This window comes from Aotus nancymaae, unplaced genomic scaffold (assembly GCF_030222135.1).
Source record: "Aotus nancymaae isolate 86718 unplaced genomic scaffold, 86718_ANA_hifiasm-v0.15.2.pri h1tg000020l, whole genome shotgun sequence".
In the NCBI taxonomy this organism is placed as follows: domain Eukaryota; kingdom Metazoa; phylum Chordata; class Mammalia; order Primates; family Aotidae; genus Aotus; species Aotus nancymaae.
Window position 1 is genome coordinate 67,181,544 of NW_026988432.1, and position 13,747 is coordinate 67,195,290.

The 13,747-nt window shown below is 56.6% G+C and overlaps 1 pseudogene; it reads right to left on the reverse strand.

Moving 5' to 3' along the window:
* Window positions 1-7,460: 7,460 nt before the first annotated feature.
* On the reverse strand, window positions 7,461-10,528 carry LOC135276028 (uncharacterized protein C15orf39-like; annotated as a pseudogene).
* Window positions 10,529-13,747: the final 3,219 nt, after the last annotated feature.

The following is a 13,747-nucleotide window of genomic DNA, read 5'->3' on the forward strand; positions in this document are numbered from 1 at the left end:
TGTCTCATGGGGGATGTCAACATTACCTTTGGAGTCAAAGTAGGTAAGCCAGGGTGACCAGAGTTCCCAGTAGGAACCAAGACCAAAGGATGCGGGGTCTGGCCTTTCCCTGAAGGTCAGGCTGGACGAGGGGCTGTGTGAAGCCCAGGCAGCCGAGGGCCTTGCCCTTCAGGTTACAGGCATCTGGGTCCTCGTCTAGACCCTCAAATGCCATCCAGAGACTCAACCCTAGGGACAGTTCCTCCCAGCTGGTAGCAGAGAGTCAATCCTTGTACTCACCCCACCAAAAGCTCTGAAATGAGGGGCCTGTTGGGGAGACTCCTCAGCAAAAGATTCTCAGGGGCACGGGAGGTTTGAGCTGGGCCTTAGGGCAGCCAGAGGGGTAGGTAACAGGCCCCCTCACAAAGCCTGCTGGGGAACACAGGAGGGACACAGGGATAGTGGTGGAAATGTTCTGAAAGACAGCAGGCAGCCTCCCATTCACTGATGGGACTGAGTGAGGTCAGGTACACACGCCAGAAGCTGGTATCCACACAGTGGTGCACGCTGTTTCTTGTTTTAGAGACAGGCTCTTGCTCTGTTGCCCAGGCTGGAGTGCAGTGGCACAATCATAGCTCACTGCAGCCTTGACCTCCTGGGTTTGTGCGATCCTTGCACCTCAGCCTCCTGAGTAGTTGGGACTGCAGGCACATGCCACCGAGCCCAATTTTATTTTTTGCAGAGACAGGGTCTTGCTATGTTGCCCAGGCTGGTCTCAAGTGATCTTTCCACCTCAGCCTCCCAAAATATGGGGATACAGGGTCAAGGCACCACTCCTGGCCCCGCTGCTGAATTTTGGCTGCCATGTTGCACAGGAGGCATGAGCTGGGGGGCAGAATCTGCTCCTGGACCTCTCCCCAGGCCTGCACCCAAATGAGCCCTGGGCTGCAGGGAGCGGGTGTGAAGAGAACGCAGCGAGCAGAGCAGGCTAGCCAGTGACGGAGACCCAGGCTGGGACTAGGGGACAGGGCTCCAACCCTCAGCCTAGTGGCCCTGCCCAACCCTTGAAAGAATAAATAAATGACCTAGCCTCAGGTATTCCTCTAGAGTAATGCAAAATGGACTAATACAGCCTCCACACTTGGTATCCACTGGACCTGACCACTCAGGGGAGGGCTGCTCTTGACTCTGCCATTAACATTCAGACTGTGACAGAGCTGTTCCCCTGTTCTGCCTCAGTTTGTCCTCTCAGCTGAGCAGAGCAGGGATAATTGCTTCTCATGTGGGCCACAGGACAAAACAAAGCCCTGAGTCCCACAGGAAGGTAGGTGGGCTATGTCAAAAGGAAGACAGAACTGGGGAAGTATTTTATGTCCTCGGGGTGGCAGAGGGACATGGAGAAGATGCCTCCTTTGTGGGAAAAAAAGAAAGGAAGATGGGCAGAGAGGCACTGGACACCTGCCTCGCCCCCACCTCCCCTACCCCACACCAGGCCCATTCCCACTTAGCCCCCAACTCAAGAGGCACCGTTCTCCTTACGGTCGGCGTGACTTCCCGGCTGAGCTGGTGGAAGCTGACAGTCTGGATTCATCAGGGGCAGCATGTGGTGTAGGTGATGTGCTGGACGGAAGTGGAGAGGGGACACAGGAGCTGTGGTGTCAGGTCTGGGGCTGCCAATGTGGTACCTGCCCTGGTTGTGGGCAGACCATGCTGGTCCACCCTGCCAGATGTGGCCTCTAAGTCTAAGGCATCCGAGTTCCAGGCCAGGACTGGAGCCAGACTCCCCCTGGGGTCAGGGGACACAGTCCACACAGACTTCACTTACACTTTCTGCAAAGCCAGCTGCACAAATGAACAGGAAGGGCCCTGCTGGAGGGTAGGACTGGGCCTGGACTACTCAGACCTGCCTCTGTGACAGGACAGTCTCAGCCTTCCAGTCACTCTTGAGCCAGAATCCCACCCAGGCCGGGAGTGGGGAAGGCGTGGCCTGCAGGCTGCCTTGAGTCTGTAGTGCCTCCCACTCAAGTGAGCTCCAGAAAAAAAGATGCAGAAACAGCAGGTGCTCCTCCCAGCTGCTGGCTGCTTCCTGGCGTGGCCTCCGGGACCCTGGATGAGTCGAGATGGGGCTGCCAGCAGCTGGGGGCAGGGGGAAAGCTGGGTCCCCAGGATGGATGCTTGGCAGGAACATGCAGGCGTGGTGAGTGCTGGGTCCTCAGGGCTGAGCCCTTTGGCCCAGGGGGCCTTGGTGACATGCCTGTTGCTGAGCTCAGCCCAAGGAGTCAGGGCCTGGTGCCAAGTAGCCTCTCTGCTTGCAAAGACAGTCCTGGGGTTGTTTGCTCTCTGCCCAGGGCTCAAGCATCCAGGCTGTGGAAGGGCCAGCAGTCAGAAAGAAGGGCACTGGGGGGGGTGGGTTCCCCAGCAGTCAGGTGCCCTGGTGGACAGAGGCCCCTATGAGGAGATGAGGAGGAAGGGAGGCTGAGCTGTACCCCACTGCGATCTGTGGTACCAGGCTCCAGAGGGGCCCTAGGGGGAGACCAGCATGAGATGAACTGCTGCAGATGCCTCTGGGCACCTCTTCTGCAGAGCTGGGCCAGCTGGAGGTTTAGGGCCCACATGAGTGGGCTGGGGGCGGGCGCCACAAGGAATGAGGCTTCCTGCTGGGGTTGCAAGGAAAGTAAGTCCGGTGTGCAGAGTGGCACCCACTGAGCTGGCAGAGGCCTCCCCACCACTCCCAGGAATGCTGTAAGGCCAGGCTGCCAGGGGATTGGGGCCAGAAGTGCCCAGGAGACCAGGGGAGAGGTCTAAGCTAACTCCAGATGGGATAGGATTCACAGGCCTAGAAGAAAGCTCCAAGCTGCCAACACCCAGAAGGGGCTGGGCTCCCAAGGGCTGGGCACCAAGGATGCTCACTGGCATCTGGGGAAGCACGGGGCAGATCGGGTGGGGACCAGTCCTTTAGTAGCTAGGGGCCCTTGCAGCCTGCTGGGCTTAGAGGTGCCAGGGTGGCAGCAGGCAGGGCTGGGGAAGACCTGGCCTCTTGAAGCTGGGGTCCTCGTATGTTCACGGGGCCAGGAGGTGGCAAGCTGAGGGGTGACAGCAAAGGCTGGACAGGGCTACCCCAGATCCAGCCCAGGGAAGGTAGCAAACCTTGTGGAAAGGCAGGCGGGGTCCCCAGGTCTGTTGGAGAACCCAGGCCTCTTTAAGTAGGGGCTGTCTGTGCGTCTCTTGGCTACTCAAGGCAGCTGGGAGCCCGGGCCTCACTGAGGAGTTGTCAAGCCCTCAGCAGAAGGGCAGAGAAGCCCTAGCTTCCTGTGCAGTGGGCCCCAAGCTGAAGCCCCAGCCCCTCTGAGGGGATGGTGGGGTTGGGTCTGAGAGGTTTACAGGGCTTGAGGAGGTGCAGCCACCAAGCTTGGGACCTCAAGTTCTGATTTATAGGTAGGAGAGGAGCTAGGGGATACAGGAGGGGCCTTCCCTGGTCCCATCATCAGGATCTGAGGAGGAAAAGGGTCTGCAGGTGCCTTTATCAGAGGCTCTTGGAGAAAGAAGCAAGGGATCTTCACCTTGAACTGTCCCAAGAAATCACAGGGGATCTGGGCCCCTGTTGGACAGAGGCAGAGTATGGGAGGCAGTGGCCAGGCAGGCTGAGGCTAGGGGCTGTGGCAGGAGGAGTGGAGGGCTCATCGACACAGGCACCTGTGAGTGGGCCATAGCTAGAACACCCAGAGTTTGGGTCCCCAGCTTCCCACCAGCCTGGACGAGAGGTCCATGTGCAGCAGTGAAGGAGAGAAAGGAGAGGCTCGGTAGCGCTTCCCCATTCCCATCTCCGGGAGCAGACAGGGCCCTGGAGGAGCTGCACCGGGTACTCCCCCTAGGGTGTTTGGAGGTGGGTCTTGGCAGCTGCCCAGAGAGCACAGCACACACAGCCGGCAGCAAGGCCCTGTCCACAGGCCAAAGCACCCCCGAGGTCCTCCTCCCGCAGCAACTGGGGCAGCAGGCTGGGCTGGCGGTTTACCCCTCCCATCTCTGGCACAGGAACTGCTCAGGGTCTTGATAACACCCCAGACATGGGCACTGCCAACAGCAACAGGGCAGAATGAGGCCTCAGGACAAGCAGGGCTCAGCACCAGGGTCCCTGCCGAGGCCGGGTTGGGGTGGCATAGCGCTGAGCCTGGCTGGAGGTGCTGTTCCCCATAAGAGGCCTCTGTGCCAGGAGCCCCTCTGTCCCTCCCAGCTCCTACTCTCCACCTCCCCGAAGCCAGGGCTGTCCTTCCCACCCTCCTCCTTGCTAGCTCCCCTCCTGTCAGCAAAGCCAGCTGCCTGGCCCTTCACCTTTTGTACTGGATGGGGATTCCAGCTGGGGCGTGGGGAGACTAGGCCTCACCTGAGCCCCATCCTTAGGTGCCTGCTGGGGTCTCCTGGAGGGGTGGGGGCGGGGCCAACACACTCCGATGCCCACACTCCTTCCTTGCCCTCAGCTCTTCTTCAGCACCAACGGGGTTTGTAAAACAAATGTGAGGGGTGGGCTGGGCACAGTGGCTCACGCCTGTACTCCCAGTACTTTGGGAAGCCAAGGTGGGCTGATCACGAGGTCAGGAGTTCGAGACTATCCTGGATAACATGGTGAAACCTTATCTCTACTAAAAATACAAAACATTAGCCAGGCATGGTGAGGCAGAGAATCACTTGAACCCAGGAGGCAGAGGTTTCAGTGAGCCAAGATCGTGCCACCAGCACTCCAGACTGGGCGACAGAGCGAGACTCCATCTCAAAAGAAAAGAAAAACTTGTGAGGGTGGCAGCCAGTTAGGGCACCACCTCCCTCAGGCTACGAGTCTCAGGCAGTCCTGTTCCTGTCCCCACAAACCACCTCAGGGCTCCCTGGGACACTGTCACATCTCCTCCCTTAGACAAGAACTCCCAAGGCCGGGTTAAGTCTCTCCCCTCAGACTGGAGCCAGAAGGGGAAGAGAGGGGCTCCCTGGACAGAGCAGCACTTCGCTCCAGCCCAGGCTGGCTCTACGCCACCCCTGCCTGGCCTCTGCAACATCCCGAGTCCTCTGGGGCCACCCAGGGGCTGAGCCCTGCCTGTCCTGAGGCCTCACTCTGTCTGGCCGCCATAAGCAAGATGCATGTCAGGCATGCAGCAGGGGCAGATGTGCAGGGAGGGAGGGAGGGAGGGAAGGAGGGAAGGGGAGGAGGGAGGTGAGGGGAGGGAGGGAAGGAAAGGAGAGGATGGAGGTGGCAGGGAGGGAGGGAGAAAAATGAGACGATGGAGGGCAGGGAGAGGAGGGAGGACGGAAGGAAAAAGAATAAAGCATCTACTCCAGTCACGTGCTGGCAATGAGATGGATGTGACTGCTGGGGCTGACCAGGTACCTATGGCTGCCCAGGGCCTGGGAAAGCCCAGGATTGAGAAACTCCCCCTCCACTGCAATTCTTCCCTCCCCATAGGAGTAGCCTCAAATGATTCCATGTGGCTCACACCCCCATTCCTCAGATTGTGGGACTGAATCCACCGGTTGCTGGATTTCTAGCCAGGCTTCCCAGCCCTGCCCCTTCTAGTGCGGGAGCCCTAGCCCCGCCTGGGGATTTTCCTGCTCCACACTCAGCAAGACTCTGCATGTGTGCTTCTCGCCACACAGACTGCACTTTGCATCCTACTTGTCTTCAAAACCCAGTTCAGGCACCTCTTCTGGGCCCCAAGGATCCTCCCCCAGGTTGTCACTGCAGTGACCACAATGTGTTGTGCTTACCTATCCCCTTACAGCCCAGAACTCTTCCTGGGCCTATATGAACAGTGTAAGGGGACAATGGCAGCTGCCACTCCAAATCCCAGCTGAGTGTCAGGTCAGGCTGCTACAGGAGGGACAGGGCAGCTGGCCCAGTGACCACCCCCAGGATGCCACACAGGTCTAAACAGCTCCAGTGGACTGGCCCCAGACCCAGGTGGAGTGGGAAGACAGGCCCAGGAAGCCACCTTAGCTGCCCTGAGAACAAACCTTCGGGGAAATAGAGCCCGGCAGGGACAGGGTCTCTAGAGGGTGGGCCCCGCGCACCCCACCCCACCCAAGCCAAGGTCAGTGGGCTACATGGTCACCAGCAATGGGGATGTTGTGACAGTTCCATCCAGACCATGAAGGGCAGGCTTGGCCCTGGGAGAGGGGTACGTGCTTGGGTCTGGTGACCAGCGTTTCTAACCAGGCAGTAGCCACCGACCCGCCACCACCAGGACCCACGGGGTCTCAGGTAGGAGGGCTTTCCTGGAGCAAGCAAGTGTGCATATGAGAGCCGCCCACAGAGCCAGAGTCAGCCGCACGCTGGAGCAGGAGCCGCTCAGCACCTTCTGGACTGGGAGCAGGGAGAGCAGCCTGTGAGCAAGGGGTGGGCACACAGTGATGGAACATGAAGCCCACCTCCCCCATACGCGGCCAGGCCCCTCTTCCAAAAACAAGCCAGGTGCTTTAATGGCCTGCCTCCAGGGCCCAGAGGCTCATCAGCATCCCCTAAATAAGGCCCAGAGCTCGCAGCCGCTGGCTCAGCTCAGCCCTCCGCAGACAGGTGGCTCCCAGCTGGCCTGGCTGATGGGCTCCAGCTTGGGGAGCAGCAGGGTCCTCAGTCTTGATCTTCAGAGACCTTCTAGGCCTGAACTGCCACTCAGACTGCCTGTACCCGTCCCTCAGTCTCAGCAGCCGCTACGCTTCTAGAAAACACAGATTTCCTGGGAGAATGCGTGGGTTGAGGGAGGCAGTTCAGGAAAGCTCCGATGTCAGTTCAGGACAGGCCTGGGGCCTCCTGGGGCGGCAGTGGCAGGCCCAGAACAAGGACGCCAGCTCCAGGCTGCATCCCTGCATCAACAGCCGGGATTGGGAGTGGGCAGTGCAGGCTCCCTCAGGGAGCTCCAGGCAGAAGAGTTGGGGCCAATCCAACCCCAAATGCTGCAGGGTGATGCCTCAAAGTGTAAGTCACATTCACGCATAAGGTACTACTCTACCATAGCAGGTCCTAGGACACATGAAGACTTTCTCTAGGAAGGTTCTCTGCCTGCCATTCTAGGCCCTGCCCCAGGGAGGAAGCAGAGACCAACCCGTGACGGGTACGTGTCAGGCAGCACCCCCTGACATGGCGGCTGTGAGGTAGGTGGCCTTGTCCCATTTTCCACATGGGACATGGGGGCTCAGCAGAGGTGAGGTGTCTTGCCCAGGTCACGCAGCAAGAACACGAGCCGGGATTCGACCCCAGGCCTGTCAGGCTCCAGAGCCCATGTGTGTTCTCTAGGGAAGAATGGGAAGGAGTCCTATCCAATAAAGGCCCTCATGTGAAAAGCTCAGGGGCTCTCAGCCCACCTGGGTCGGCCCCAGGGTCAGAGCTGGAACCCCTCCAGGGGGGCAGCCATGACCCCAGCATCCACTCCTGGCCCGGGGCAGCTGGGCAGGCAGAAGGAAGGGTAGAGGATGATCGCTACACACGGGACCAGCAACCAGTGCTACAGGTGAGGGCTCTGTCTGTCCAGCAGCTGTGGGCAGGCGAAAGCCTGTCTGGTCCTGAGGCCTTGTGGCCCCGGGTAGGCAGAGCCAGCCCATTGAGCCAGGCAGTTTCCAGCAGACTGCAGCAGCAGCTGCCACTCCCCACAGGAACCCTTCAGTGTGGAGCCAGGTGGGCTGGTGCTGGCAGCAGGGGTAGGGGCAGCACCACAGGACACTTCCCCAGCGGCTGCCTCTGCTTTCTCCGGGCCAGGGGTTGGGGGCTTCCTCCCTGGCTTCCTGACCTTGGGGGCCAGTGACTTCTGAGCCAGGGATAGGCTCTCTAGCTCATCTCTGGCCACGGTGGGCTCTGAGGGGGACACAGCTCCAGCCTCAGTGTCAAAGTCACCTGGAAAATGAATGCATAGTTAGGCTGCAGACCCCATATCCTCAGGTCCCACCTCCAGGCCTCCAAAGCCACCCAAACTGTGGCTCTGCTCTGCCCTAAGTCAGGCTGGCATTACACCTCTTCCCCACACGTGCCCACTGACCAGACCACCCAAGCTGAAAGGATGGACTTCTCCCCAAGTGACCCCAGAACTCTGTCTGATGAGGGCACTGCTGGGTACAAAGATGAGGGGAATGGGACTCAGTGGGTCAGGAACCATTGGCCTGGTCCACTACCCATTGTCCAGATGGGAAAATTGAGGCATGGGAACAGAGGGCCCTGCCATGTATGGGACAGCCATCATCTTTATGCCAGGCCCAGAGCCAGAGCCCAAGCCCGAGCCGGGGCCCAGGTAGGGGCTGCTCTAAAAGCCAGGCTGGGAAGCACAGGAACCCGTAAGAAAGGAAGGCAGGAATCACTGTCTAGGGGCACACACAGAAGGGCGGCCCCCAATAATGGGAGGAAGGAGCCAGGACAGGGGCAACACAATTCAGCCAGAGGCAGGAAGCCTGGTCCCAATCACTTCCTTCCCAGGCCCCTGACTCTTGCAAGCTCCACTCAGAGCGGGGGGCACTGTGTGGAGTGCCCAGACTCCACTGCTGGTCAGGCAGCCCAGAAGAAACAGACCTGACCCTCTCCGGCCCCAGACAGCCCAACTGTACGGGGAGAGGACTGAGCTCGGCAGCCCAGCCCTCAGTGATGCCAGACCCTCACTCGGTAACAGAACGACCGAGCCTGGATTTCCTTTGCATCCCATTAAGGCATGTGCTCCAATTTTGTAAGTGTTCAGGGATCAGGGGGTCAGCCAGCCCCTAAGCTCATCTGTACCTCACTGCCTCAGGCCCTCCTCCATCCTGACCAGGTAAGGGCCCGGGGCAAAGCTGCCACTATGGGGATGGAACTAGGAGCAGTTTCTACAGGGAAGAGGTGGAGTGGTGGAAATGGGAGAGGGTGGAGGTGGAGGCAGCAGGGAGATAAAAACTAGAGAGGGTCTCAGGCCGAGATGCTAGGTGTTCTGACGCAGGAGGGGCAATGGCGGAATCCACTTGGTCCCATCGCCAGATCCCTAGCTGAGGAAGTGTGATCATACACAGCACACAACACTTCGGCAGTTGTGTGTCCTCCAGGACATTAAAAACACAAGCTGGAGAACAGTGGGCACAAGACATCATTTAGCAGAGGAAAAGCAAACACAGAACAACGCGGCCCGTGGTCACACTTCTGTGATGTCGGGGCCGGGCAGGACTGAAAACCACACGTTCAGAAAGGCACCTGTGACGCTCACCAGGTCTCGGGCACGAGGAGCTTTGTGAACGGGGGTGCTCTTCCCTGACATGGGAAAGACTGAGGGTGGGAAGTGAGCTTAGGGGACGGCTTGGGAGTGTGATTTGGGATGAGTTCAGTGTGGGAGAGAGACGCAGCTGCCGAAGACCAGCAGGCAGTGAGTGATTTGGGGCTAGAGCTCAGAAAGGGGAGCCTGGGCTGGACTCAGGGAAATGATCTCAGCTCGAAAACAGGGCCTAACCAGGGCGCCGGGAACAGCACACCCCAGATGGAGAAGGCACAGGCAGGAGGAGGGATCCCGGAAGGTGCGGCACCAGGGGAGGTCGAGGAGTTTCCATGGGGACAGAGCAGCTGGCATGTTCAGAGGACTAGAAAGCAGGCTATGAAGATCTGCTGATAGTCTGGAGGGTCGAGGGGTGGGGGTGCCTCAAGCCCACCCAAGAGCCCCCTGCCTGGGCAGTAGTCCTGGAATCCCCCAGCCCCAGCTGTGACCCACTCACCTGGCACACACACCTGACACTTGCTCACACCCCTCCAAGGGCCACTGGGGCTACCCCATGCTCACCCAGCTGGTGGCATACACAGTCATGTCGCTGTAGGCCAAGCAAGTCTGGGTAAATGTCGGGCAGCTGGTGCAGCTCCAGTAGCTTCAGCATTCTTGAGGTGGAGCCACGTAGGGTGGGCACCCGCAGCCCCTGTCCTCTAACAGCATGGTGGCCGCAGCTCCACAGGACGCTCCTGCAGCGCAGGGTCCACAGAATCAAAGGCAGCCGAGGGAAGAGCTGCTCCTTCACCAGGTGGATGGGCACGAAGATGGTGCCAGCTCACACCACGTGGGAGAAGGGGCACCAGTGGGTGTGATCGAAGCCCTGCAGCTGGGACAGCGGCTTGGCCAGCAGCCCCTGCACACCCTGGAAGTCCTGCCAAGCAAACTGGCCCCAGGGCCCAGCCATCTCTAGCCACTGGATAAGCTTTTCTGAAGGAGAGTGGGCCACTGAGCCTGAAATGGCATCACACAGGGACGTGTGCAGTCCTGTAAAGTGCTGCTCTGGGGAGTCCCCTGTGGCTGAAGTCGTTGCTGGAGCAGGGCCTGGAGCTGAAGCTGGAGCCTGAGCCCAAGCCAGAAGCTGAGATGGAGGCAGAGCAGGGGATGGAGCTGGAGCAGGAGATGGAGCTGGAGCAGGGGTGGGGGAGGCCACAGCTAATGGCTGGAGGGCTGAGCAGTGCCAGGCTGAAGTAGGTCGTGGACAAGGGCTGCTGAGCGAGAATCCATAGTCCAATGTTTTGTTTTCTTCTGAGATTAGATTTTGCTGTGTTACCTAGGCTGCAATGCAGTGGTGTGATCACGGCTTGCCGCATCCTCAACCTCCTGATCCTCCCACCTCAACCTCTTGAATAGCAAGGACCACAGGTGTACACCAACATGCCCGACTAATTTTTTTTTTTAATTTTTGGTGGAGATGTAGTTTTTCCATGTTGCCCAGTCTTGACTCAAACTCATGAACTCAAATGATCTGTTCTCCTCGGCCTCCCAAAGTGCTGGGTTATAGGCTTGAGTTACTGTGACAAGCCCTTTTTTCCTTCTTTTTCTTTTTTTTTTTTTTGAGATTAGGTCTCCATCTGTTACCCAGGCTGGAGTGTAGTGGTGTGGTCACTGCTTTCTGCAGCATCCCTCCTGAGCTCCTGCAATCCTCCCATCGCAGTCTTTTGAATAGCTGGGATGACAGGTGCACACCATCACGCCGGACTAACTTTTTGTATTTTTGGTAGAGATGGAATTTTTCATGTTGCCCAGTCTGATCTAGAACTCCTGAACTCAAGTGATCTGCCCACCTCAGCCTCCCAAAGAACTGGGTTACAGGCGTGAGCCACTGTGCCTGCACCTCTTTTTGTTTGCTGTGTGTTTGTTTTTAGATTAGGTGTTGCTCTGTTACCCAGGCTGGAGTGCAGTGGCGTGGTCACGGATTGCAGAAGCCTCAACCTTTTAGGCTAAAGTAATCCTTCCACTTAAGCCTCTTAAATAGCTCAAACCACAGGTGCACACCACCATGCCTGGCTGATTTTTTTGTATTTTGGTAAAGATGGGATTTGGCCATTTTGCAAAGTGTAGTCTTGAACTTCTAAACTCAAGTCTCAAGTGATCTGCCCTCCTTCACCTCCCAAAGTGCTGGGTTACAGACGTGACACACTGTGCGCAACTCTTTTTTATTTTTGTTTTGTTTGTTTGTTTGTTTGTTTGCTTATTTTTGAGATTAGCTCTTGTTCTGTTACCCAGGCTGGAGTGCAGTGGCGTGGTCACAACTTGCTGCAGTCTCAATGTCCCGTTAACCATCGATCCTCCCACCTCAGCCTCTTAAATAGCTGGGACCACAGGTGCACACCACCCTGCCTGGCTAATTTTTTGTATTTTTGGTAGAGACTGGGGTTTTGCTATGTAGCCCCATCTGGTCTCGAACTCCTGATCTCAAGTGATCTGCCCACCTCAGTCTCCCAAAGTGGTGGGTTACTGCTGTTAGCCTCTGGGCCCAGCCCTTTTTTTCTTTTTTTCTTATTATGTTGAGATTAAGTCTCGCTCTGTTATCCAGGCTGAAGCAGTGGTGTGGTCCCAGCTTGCTGCAGCCTCAACCTCCTGGGCTCAAGCGATCCTCCCATCTCAGCCTCTTGAATAGCTGGGACAGCAGCTGCACACCACACCTGGCTAACTTTTTGTATTTTTGGTAGAGATTGAGTTTTCCATGTTGCCCAGTCTGGTCTCAAACTCCTGAAGTCAAGTGATCTGCCAACCTCGGACTCCCAAAGGGCTGGTTTACAAGTGTGAATCACTGGGTCTTGCCCTTTTTAATTTTTTTCGTTTGTTTGTTTTTATTGAGATTAGGTCTCGCCTGTTACCCAGGCTGCACTGCAGTGGCGTGGTCATGGCTTGGTGCAGCCTTAACCTCCTGATCCTCCCACCTCAGCCTCTTGAATAGCTGGGACCACAGGTATTCAAGAAGTTGAGATGGGAGGCTAATTTTTTGTATCTTTGGTAGTGATGGTGTTTTGCCATGTTGCCCAGTCTTGTTTAAAACTCCTGAATTCAAGTGATCTGCCCACCTCGGCATCCCAAAATGCAAGGTTACAGGCGTGAGCCACTGTGCCCAGCCCTCTTTTCTTTTTCTTTTTCGTTTTTTTTTTTTTTACAGATTAGGTCTGGCTCTGTTAACCAGTCTGGGGTGTCGTGACGTGATCACAGCTTGCTGCAGCCTCAACCTCCTGGACTCAAGCGATCCTCCCACCTCAGCCTCTTAAATAGCTGGGCCCAGAGGTGCACACCACCATGGCTGGCTAACTTTTTGTACTTTTGGTAGAGATGTGGTTTGGCCATGTTGCCCAGTCTGCTCTTGAACTACTGAACTCAAGTATCAAATGATCTGCCCATCTCGGCCTCCCAAAGTCCCAGGTTACAGTCGTGAGCCACTGTGCCCAGCCCTTTTTTCTTTTTTGTGTATGTTTTGTGAGATTAGGTCTCTCTCTGTTACCCAGGCTGGAGTGCAGTGCCGTGATCACGGCTTGCTGCAGCCTCAACCTCTTGGGCTCAAGTTATCCTCCCGTCGAGCCTTTTGAATGGCTGGAGCCACAGGTGCACACCACCACACCTGGCTAATTTTTGTAATTTTTCATAGAGATGGCATTTTGCCATGTTGTCGAGTCTGTTCTTGAACTCCTGAACTCAAGTGATCTGCCCACATCGGCCTCCCAATATGCTGAGTTATGAGCCACTGTGCCTAGCTTTTCTTCATCTTTTTCTTTTTCTTTCTTTTTCTCTCTTTTTTTTTTTTTTGAGATTAGGTCTCACTCTGTTACCCAGACTGAAGTACAGCGGCACGATCACAGCTTGCTGCAGCCTCAACCTCCTGGGCTCAAGTGATCCTCCCACCTCAGCCTCTTAAATCCCTAGGACCACACGTGTACACCACCACACCTGGCCAATTTTTTGTACTTTTGGTAGAGATGAGGTTTTGCCAGGTTGCCCAATCTGGTCTCCATCTCCTGAACTCAAGTGATCTGCCCACCTCAGCCTCCCAAAATGCTAGGTTACAGGCATTAGCCACTGTTTCCAGCCCTTTTGTCTTCTTTTTTCTGTCTTTTTTTTTTTTTTTTTTAGGTTAGCCTGCTCTCTGTTACCCAGCTGGAGTGCAGTGGCGTGATGATCACGGCTTGCTGCAGACTCAACATCCTGGGCTCAAGTCATCCTTTCACCTCAGCCCCTTGAATAGCTGAGACCACAGGTGCACACCACCACGCCAGGCTAATAATCGTTTGTATTTTTGGTAGAGATGGGGTTTGGCCATGTTGCCCAGTCTTGTCTCGAACTCCTGAACTCAAGTGATCTGCCCACCTCAGCCTCCCAAAGTTCTGGGTGACAGGTGTGAGTCACTGTACCCAGCCCTTTTTTCTTTTTTAGTCTTTTTGGTTTTTTTTTTATTTGAGATTAGTCTCACTGTGTTACTCAGGCTGGAGTGCAGTGGTATGATCACTACATGCTGCAGACTCAACCTCCTGGGCTCAAGTCATCCTCCCACCTCAGCCTCTTGAATA